At 39.9% G+C, this 10,158-nt stretch overlaps 1 pseudogene; it reads right to left on the reverse strand.

The window, feature by feature from the left end:
- Positions 1-1,967: 1,967 nt before the first annotated feature.
- LOC115835741 lies at positions 1,968-2,099 on the reverse strand (annotated as a pseudogene).
- Positions 2,100-10,158: the final 8,059 nt, after the last annotated feature.

The following is a 10,158-nucleotide window of genomic DNA, read 5'->3' on the forward strand; positions in this document are numbered from 1 at the left end:
GGTGGAAGTTGCAGTGAGCTGAGATGGCACTATTGCCCTCTAGCCTAGGCGACAAGGGCAAAACTTGAGAGAGAGAGAGAGAGAGAGAAAGAGAGAGACAGAAAATGCATGATTTTTATCACTCTGGGAGTAATAATAATAACAAGACTGTGCTCAGCACTTGCCGTGCATGATCTTATTTAGTCCTTCCAACAACCCTTTGAAACAGGTACTACTATTATCATCTCCATTAAAAAAATAAAAAGACTGAGGGTTTGTTACACTAGCAACAACAACAAGATAAACTTCCAAGAGCTAGAGAATAATGATAATTTTTAAAAGAGATGCTGAGATACTAAAGTTAAGGTTGTACAAAGATATATCTGAAAAACATGAAGAAAAACAGGTGTTGCAATATCAATATCAGCAAAAGTAGACTTCGTGGGTAAAACAGAGAAAGAAGAAATTGTAATTTTTTTGTTGTGAAGTCTAATTCATAAAGGCACGAATATTTAATAAGTTGCATTGTTAACAAATAAGATTGTATCAAAATTTTTTTTGAATAGAAAGAAATGAAAGGCATAGCAATGAGAGAGGTCAATACTTCTTTAATGCTTCAAAAATGAGGAAGGTATATAATAAGAATATAAAAGGCTTAAATATTAGTTAGTAAGACAGACTTAACACATTTACATTATAATCTGGGTCCTATAAAGCTTATACTTTGTTTTGGTGCCAATATATGGCCTATGTTGGATGACAAAGAAAATTTTAGTTAAAAATCTCTCCAAAATAGAAACTACATGGACTCATTTTTTAAGTCAAATAAAATTTTTATTTTAAAAATCCAACCACTTGAAAATATGAAAAAAAACAGTATCCCAAATAATTCTAGGGTAAAAGAAAAAATCGAAAGAGTAATTATCAAATGGTTACAAAAATGAAACTGAAGCTACATATCAATACCTCTGCAGTAATAAAAAACTGAGTTATTGCATTAAGTGTATTTATTACCAAATAAGAAAAAATAAATATAAATTAAGTAAATTACATATATTACAGAGAAAAAATGAAGGAAAAGAGGAGGAAAAATAATGATATAAACAAAAATTAATGATTAGTAAAAAAAAATGTAAAATTGATAATTCATCCAGGGGCTGCTTTTTTCATTAAACCCATAAACTATGCAAAACTTCAGGAAAAGCAAGTGACTATTCAAAATTAGGACTAAGAATAGATATCTAGCTATAGATGAGGAAGAAACTAAGAATAACACTTTAAACTCTATCCTAATAGATTTGAAAATCTGTATTAAAAATCCTTTAAGATTGTACGCCATGGACACCCAACTCCTGCTACTGCAGGAAAAGAGAGAAGCTCTGAAGATATTAAAAGATATTATCATGCTATAGTAAATAAAAATGTATGGTACTGAGGCATGAATCCACAGACAGGTCAAAGGAAATGAATATAGAGTACATAAATTGACAAAAATTTATCATAGAATAAAAGCAGTGTTTAGAAGAAGTGGAGAAAAGACAAATTATTTGCCAAGCAGATCAAATATAAACATATATGTATAATTATTAAACATCACAAAAATGAGAGTTTAAAAATAATTTCAGAAAGCAGATATCTAACTGTAACACAAGACCTAAAACTTATCAAAGGAAAATATAGGATCAATGTAATAACTTAGATATAAAAAGTTTTCTGCATAACAAGAACATTAAAAAAGACAAGCAATAAACTATGAAGAAATATTTTCAATTTATATAACAACAGGGTAAATTCACCAATATAGGTGAAGAGCTATACAAATCAGTAAGAAGTGGAATGCTTTAATAGGAAAATGGACAAAGTATATGAAGACGTATTTCCCCAAAACAGAAAAAGAAATGGATTTTCTTCATATGAAAAAGAAGTCAACCTTTTTTATAACAAGAACAGTGTAATTAGAACTTATGCTGAGTTTTAAAAATTTGCATATCAGGTTGATAAGTATCAAAAAGTTTGATGAAATTCAACTTTGGAAAAACTGTAGAGAAAGAGATACTCTTAAACACTTCTAATAAGAACAGATACTACACTTGATCTTAGCCAAAAGGCCCAGAAGCAATACTCTTAAACACTTCTGTAGAGAGTGTAAGTTGATATCACCTCCATAAAAGGTAATCTTATCATATCTATCAAACTTTAACTTAATTATTTCACTTCCAGATTATATATTCTATAGATAAACCCATGTATCATAAGTATATTCATTGCAGCAGTGTTGTGATAGAAAATATTAGAAACAATTTAAATGTTCATCAATATTTGACGGTTAAATAAATTATAGTCCAAACATTGGATGGAAAAGTATACAGTCATTATAAATAATAAAGCAGCTCTATAAAAATGTATATAAAATGATCTGTCAGATATTTATTAAGTGAAAAAGCTAGATGTAAACAAATTTATATAAATTACCATATGTATAAATATATAGACTCTTACATATATGTGTATATTCTTACAATCTGTATATGCATGCAATATCTCAGGCAGGATACACAAGATTCTGATATTAAGTACAAGCATATGTCGTTTTGTTGCATTTTATTGTGCTTCTCAAGTACTGCATCTTTACAAATTGAAGGTTTGTGTCAACTCTGTGTCAAGCAAGTCTGTCAGCATTATTTTTCCTACACCATGTGCTCACTCATGTCTCTGTGTCATATTTTGGTAATTCTCATAATATTTCAAACTTTTTTATTATTATTATATCTGTTACGGTGACTGGTGACCTGTAATCTTTTAAATGTTACTATTGTAATTGTTTTGGGGCACCACAAGCCATGCCCATCTAAGAGAGCAAACTTAATCAATAAATGTGTGTGTTCTGACAGCTCCAACAACAACCTGTTTGTTCTCTGTCTCTTTCCCTTTCCCGGGACCTCACTGTTCTCTGAGACATGACAATATTGAAATTAGTCCACTTAATAGCCCTACAGTGGCCTCTAAGTGTTCAAGTAAAAAGGAAGAGTTGCACATCTCCCACACTAAATCAAAAGCTAGAAATGATTAAGCTTAGTGAGGAAGGCATGTCAAAAGCCAAGACAGGCCATAAACTACACCTCTTGTGTCTAACAGTTAATCAAATTGTGAATGCAAAGGAAAAGATTTTAAAGGAAATTAGAAGTGCTACTCCAGTGAACACTTGCACAGTAAGAAAGTGAAACAGCCTTATTGCTGCTATGGAGAAACTTCTAATAGTTTAGATAGATAAAACTAGCCACAATATTCCCTCAAGTCAAAGCCTAATCCAGAGTAAAGCACTAACTCTCTTCAATTCTGTGGAGGTTGAGATAGGTAAGGAAGCTGCAGAAGAAAAGTTGGAAGCTCCCAGAGGTTAGCCCATGAGGTTTAAGGAAAGAAGCTGTCTTCATAAAAGTACAAGGTGAAGCAGCAAGTGCTGATGTAGAAGCTACAGAAAGTTATCCAGAAAATCTAGCCAATATCATTGATGAAGGCGGCCACACTAAACAGCAGATTTTCAGTGTAGATGAAATAGCCTTATATTGGAAGAAGATGCCATCTAGGATGACATTCATAGCTAGAAGGAGAACTCAATGCCAAGTTTTAAAGCTTCAAAGGACAGGCTGCCTTTCTTGTTGGGGGTACGCAGCTGGTGACTGTAAGTTGAAGTCAATGCTCATTTACCATCCTGAAAATCCCAGGGCCCTTTAGAATCAGGCTGAACCTGCTCTATCTGTGCTCTATAAACGGAAGAACAAAGCCTGGCTGACAACACATCTGTTTACAGCATGGTTGACTGAATATTTGTAGCCCACTGTTGAGACCTACTGCCTACAAAAAAAGATTTCTTTCAAAATATTACTGCTCATTGACAATGCATCTGGTCACCCAAGAGCTCTGATGGAGATGTGCAAGGAGAGCACTGTTGTTTTCATGCCTGCTAACACAATATCCATTCTACAATCCATGGGTCAAAAAGTAATTTCTGCTTTCAAGTCTTATTATTTAAGAAACATATTTTGTAAGGCTATATAGCTGCCATAGATAGATTAATTAATGCCATAGATGCCATTAAGAACATTCGTAATTCAAGAGAGGAAACCAAAATATCAACATTAACAGGAGTTTTGAAAAAGATTATTCCAGTCCTCATGAATGACTTTGAAGGGCTCAAGACTTCAGCAGAGGTAATAACTGCACATGTGGTAGAAATAGCAAGAAAACTAGAAATAAAAGTGGAGCCCAAAGATGTAACTGATTTGCTACAATCTCATGATACAACTTAAATGAATGAGGAGCTTCTTCTTATGAATGAATGAATGAGCAAAGGAAGTGGTTTCCTGAGATGGAACCTATTCCTAGTGAAGACGCTGTGAACATTGTTGAAATGACAGCAAAGGATTTAGTTGATAAAGCTGCAGCAGGGGTTGAGAGGAATGAGTCTAATTTTGAAAGTTCTACTTTGGGTAAAATGCTGTCAAACAGCATTGCATGCTACAGAGAGCTCTTTCATAAAAGAAGAGCCAATTGATGTAGCAAACATCCATGTTATCTTTTTTTTTTTTTTTTTAAGATGGAGTCTCTTGTTGCCCAGGCTGGAGTGCAATGGCGCAATCTTGGCTCACTGCAACCTCTGCCTCCATCGTTCAAACTTCCCAAGTAGCTCGGATTATAGGTGCCTGCCACCGTGCCCAGCTAATTTTTGTGTTTTTAGTAGAGACAGGGTTTCACCATGCTGGCCAGGTTGGGCTCAAACTCTCAACCGCAGGCAATCCACCCGCCTCGGCCTCCCAAAGTGCTGGGATTACAGGTGTGAGCCATCGTGCCTGGCCAGTGTTATCTTATTTTAAGAAATTGCTACAGATACCCCAAACTTCAGCAACCACCAACCTGATCAGTCAGTAGCCATCAGAGATTATGACTTGCCAAAGGCTCAGATGATCATTAGCATATTTTAGCAATAAAGTATTTTTAATTAATGTATGTACATTTTTAGATACAATGTTATTGCACACTTGATAGACTACAGTACAGTATAGACATAACTTTTACATGCACTAGGAAACCACAAAATTCATGTGACTTGCTTTATTATGACACTCACTTTATTGCGGTGTTGGGAAGCAAATTTGTAATATCTGAGGTGTGCCTGTAGCAGCCTCTGGAGAGGGACAATGGGTGATGGGGCCAGGGGATGGAGAGAGCCTTTTGTTTCACTATGAAGCCTTTTGAATGTTTTGCATTTTGTACATGTTTATATTACCCATTTAAAAGCAAACAGGGAAAATTTTTGAAAAACATGCCAGAAAATATTCTTACTAAAACAACTACAAAACGATTACCAAGAAAAAACGAACATCCTAAATAGCAAGTCAACTGGGCAAAAGACAAGACCAAAGAATTCACCAGTGAAGCATGGTCAATCACCAATTGTTCAGTCTCAAGAAGAAACAGTAAAAAAAAAAAAAAAAAAAAAAAAAAAAGCAATGTTTCTCATCTGAGCATGCACAATGGGTCAGTGATTTGCCTACATTCTCTATAACAGGTACTTGAAAGGGAGAGGGTGTAGGAGAAAGGGAAAAGAGGAAGGAGGGAAGGAAGGAGGGAGAGGGAGAAATGGGGAGGAAGGGAGGGTGCCTAATCTCTTGGTCCCTGGGTGGGCAGAGGGGAAGGTGCAGCCAACAGGAAACTGTGACACTTCTCCTTCCTGGGCAGGAAACAGGAGCCCAGGCTACATGTTCACTTTAAAAACTTGTCCAAGGCTTATTATCCCTTATAGTATCTATAATCACAGCCCCACGCAAATGCATGTGGGTTTCCCTCCCTCCTCCCTGTTGCAACATGAAAGCCTTAATAAGTCACAGAACAGGGCGCCTCAGGAAGATACTGGGAATGAGATCAACTGCCTCCTTCAAAAGTTAACCATTCTTAGAACAGTAATAATAACAATACCAGCAATTGCAAGCTATTGTTGCCCTACTTTTAATATCCCACCTCATTTAATCCCCCCAATAGCCCTATGAGTTAGGATTTATCTCCACTTCATAGATGATGACATAGTGGTTTAGAGCAGTTACATAACTTGCCAAACATACCATGTGCCAAAGGTGGGATGGCAAGGATTTAAAACCAAACTGCACTGCCTTCTTAGATGATGTCTAGATAGAGCCTATTTTCTCTCTACCCTGCAAAACCACACATAGTATAGAAGAAATGGCTAACTTCACAGTCAAGGATGGCCAGGTCCCCCAATACCTGCATCCTAATCCATATGGATCAGGGCTAGAGTGAGGAGACAGGGTGAGAACTAGTCACTTGCTGACATTAGCACGGAGAGAAATGATTAACAAATCAAAGAGATTAGTTTCCATGGAAACCATCCACCTAAAGCGATATCAGTGTGTTCCTGGATGGATAGATGGAGGAACTTCTGAAATCTTAATAAAAGGCCAGAAGGAAGATAAGCTGTCAGGCTGGAAACGGTAAGATCTCACTGTTCAATCTTTGTTGAAACACCTATTGGGCCAAGCAAAGGAGCTATATTGTAGTCAACAAAACTTGTGTTGACTAATAAGGGATTTTAGAAAAGTAAAGTTGGATGAGTCACTAGTACTTGTTCGTATCTATCCAGGAAGAAGGCTTGTCTGAAAGCACCCCGGACACCAAATGTCGCCTCTTTTTAGTCCTCATTCCACTTGCCCCTTTATGCTCCTGGGCAAAGGTGATCACACCTGTCCTCTTGTCCCCCTTCCCTCCCTCTCTGCATCAATCCTTCCTTAGACTCCTAGCTGGGATTCTCTTCTTTTTGAACAACCAATTGTTTGTCTGCCGTCCACCTTCTCTGTACATTTCCTTAAGTGACCAGGACTTCCAGTAGCCCCTACTGACAAGCCCCCAGGCAGTGTCTCCAATCCTCACCCCATCTCCACATGGATGTCCCACAAACACCGGCACCCTTGTCCAAACTGAAACCATCCTCTCCTCCTATGCTTCTTCCTCCTCTCTCACTGCCAAGCTTGGGCTAATGAGACCATCATGCATCCAAATACCCTAAGAATATACTCACCATTCCGTTTTCCTTCCCCTCCAGAATTCAATCAGTAATCACTTCCCTACAATTCTACTTCTTCAGTATCTCACCAATCTAGTCTCTCTTTTCCATCTTCTTAATGCAACCTGGGAGTAGGTCCTCCTCTTCTCACACCTTGCCCTATCACAGGGGCCCCAAATGAGACTTTTTACAATTTATCTAATCCATGCTCTGTGCTATCATCACTGCTAGCTTTCCAAAAATCCAGTCATGCTTTCACGGTTTGAAAACCTCCATTGTTCCTTCAGCATCCAGGCTATCACTTTACAATTTGACCCTGTATTATCTTATTCCTGTCCTGTACCCCTTTCCCTCCTCTACCTCAATGTCCCTTGTCATTCACTGAACACAGTATCAAGCATCTGGCCTCCTGGCTGGGACCCTCGTGTCCCTTCTCCACCCAGGGAAGGCCCACTCATCCTCCCATGCTCCTGGATGGGAAGCCTTCACTGATTTCCCGGAGCATTCACCTCTCCTCTGCTGTGTGTTCACCAGCACTAAGGAGATGAGGAATAAACATAACAGTAGCCAACGTTTATTGAGTGCTATGAGCCATGCACCATGCTATCACTAACCTGATGGATGTTGTCTCAGTGAGCCCTCATTGTAGCCCTCTGAGCCCACCTGCTTTACAAGTGAAGACACAACTGCTAACACCTGTGCTCTGTATTCTCTGTTGACTTATCTGGCTCCCTATTAGATTGCACGTAAGCTTCCGGGGATAGAAATGGTTATCTGTATATTCCCAGAACCTGGCAAGGACCAGGCACATGATAAAAAGGCCCACTAATTTCTGAACGGAGAGAGGAGGGAAGGAAGAAAGAAAGGAAGAAGGGATGGAGAGATGGAAGAAGGAAGGACAATTTCACAAGAAGATCTTGCTCTCTTTGCTCTTTGCTCTAACTTTGCACTCACTAAACATCCTTCTGATTTGTAATTTACCTTCTGAACACACCTACCCTCATCACTGGCCCTGGACCTCCAATAACAAATTAATAAAGCATAGTTGGCCTATACTTGGCCTCCCATTAGTTAACATGACTTGTTTCCTCAGGATCTGACTCCTCTGGGTGACCAAAGGCAAAGTTAAGAGAATCCAAGCTGGCTTCAGATCCACACCTGTGCAGCCTCCAGGAAGGTGTAAAATTACCTTGCCCCACTCCAGCATCCCCCAAGCTACACCTAAACACTTTCTCTGCCTCTCAAGCCACCTTAAGTACTATATGAGAGCAATGCATGACGATTTGACTTCTCCATTGTTTCCGTCAACAGGCAGCTCTTGGGGCCCAAAGTTGATCTCCTGCTGGGATCTGTATATGTCTTGTTGCCAGCTGCATGCAAGGCTGGCTGGCTCACCAAGTTTAGTCTTCCTTGCATCAAAGCAACAAAGAAGCTGGCTTCTGATGAACAAATAAATGACTGGTTGGGAGAAACTTTCCAGACTCCCATCCAACAATATGTGGACAGGAGAGTCCTGTTTAGATGGCAATATCCACAGTATTGACTTTCTGAGATAAAATATGAGTGAGATAAAGGGCTCAAGGAAATCAATCTCAGCGAGCTTGGCTGCACAGAACTGGTTTTTGTAGTGTGATGTGGCTGAGAAAGCTCAGTTACTTCCTAATGCGTGTAAGTCTGCACCTCGTTTTTCATTAAAGCTGCCACTTGACAAATGCAGGCTTCACCACAGCCAGCCCTGGCGGCAGCTGGCTGGGAGGAGGGCTGTCTGAAAACAGCCATTTGGGAATCCAAGGAAAATCAAAGGGCTCCAAGGCTCCAGAAGATGCCTGGGCATTGTGCAGCTGTGAGTAGGGGTATGGGGTCAGGCCCAGCTGCTGACCTACATCAGGGGAGCCTGAAATCTGGGGCCCATGCCTGACCAAGAACATAGGGTGTAAGTTCCATTGCAGTCCTGCCTTTAGCTAATTTGGTTGTTTTCCTCCAACTAAGCGAAAGGAACAGAAAGGGAATCAGCACTTATTAAGCACTTACTGTGTGCCAGCCCCTGGACAGCATATTCTACATATATCATCTCATTTGATCCTTACCTCAGCACTATGATCAGGACATCCCCACTTTTTAGATAATGAAACTGAGGCTCAGAGAAGGTAAAAGCTTTGCCCAAAACCACACAGCTAGGAAAAGATGTTGCTGGGATTTGAAGTCAAGTTCCTTTGGCTCCAAAGCCTGTTTGCTGTGCTCCTGGATAACTTTGGCCAAAGAATGGCAAACAGTCTTAGAAGAAGGTCTCTCAGCTCTCTAGATTCTTCAAGCTCAGAGTAGACCCTGTCATAGAATGAAACTCTTCAGTGGAAGGTGATTCTGGAGATGCCCTTTATTCCAGTTTGACAAAGAGGAAAAACCTAGATTCTCTCTGGACACCTGTTATTCTTTATGCCACAGAATTGTCCTTCATGCAGACCTGGGCCATCCAGCCTGTGGAGACACATGGGGAAATAGAAGCGTGCACACTCCACGGCAGCCTTCAGCTTAACCCCAGGACCGCAGCCCCCTCTGAAGACCTCCTGCCCCACACAGTGTGTTTGTGGGTCCCTGGCGGGGTAGGGTGAAGGGGCCTCCTTGTGTTCAAGATCAGCCTCTTCCTGCTCAGTGCTCCCACCTTCTCCCACCAGTTTTCTGCCCTAGCTACCATCTTTACTCTTTCAGAAAAATGCTGTGCCACCTGGAACACAAAACCTCCAAGATGCCAAAGTGACACACCCTGTGCCTCAACTTCCAGAACATTTCTGAGGAGAATGCTTTCCACAGTCACCACTAGGAGTCCCCATCCCAGAGTGGCCGGATGGGAAGCCAAGCATTATCCTTCTTCTCCCATGTCCTTATCTGTTGAAACCCCAGGCTTTATTTATGGCCTGCTGGCCTTCTTCAGCCAAAGAAAAATGTCTTATAAAGAAATTCACATAGGTAAACCACTTTTAGGCTCCAAACCTTGGCAGACACAGGCAGGAATCCCAAGGAACAAACTCCTGCAAGACTGCCTTAACACCCTCTTCCCCACCTTGAGTCAATATTTATAGTCTGTACATAGGTTTCCACACTCATCCAAG

This window comes from Nomascus leucogenys, chromosome 6 (genome assembly GCF_006542625.1).
Source record: "Nomascus leucogenys isolate Asia chromosome 6, Asia_NLE_v1, whole genome shotgun sequence".
Lineage (NCBI taxonomy): Eukaryota > Metazoa > Chordata > Mammalia > Primates > Hylobatidae > Nomascus > Nomascus leucogenys.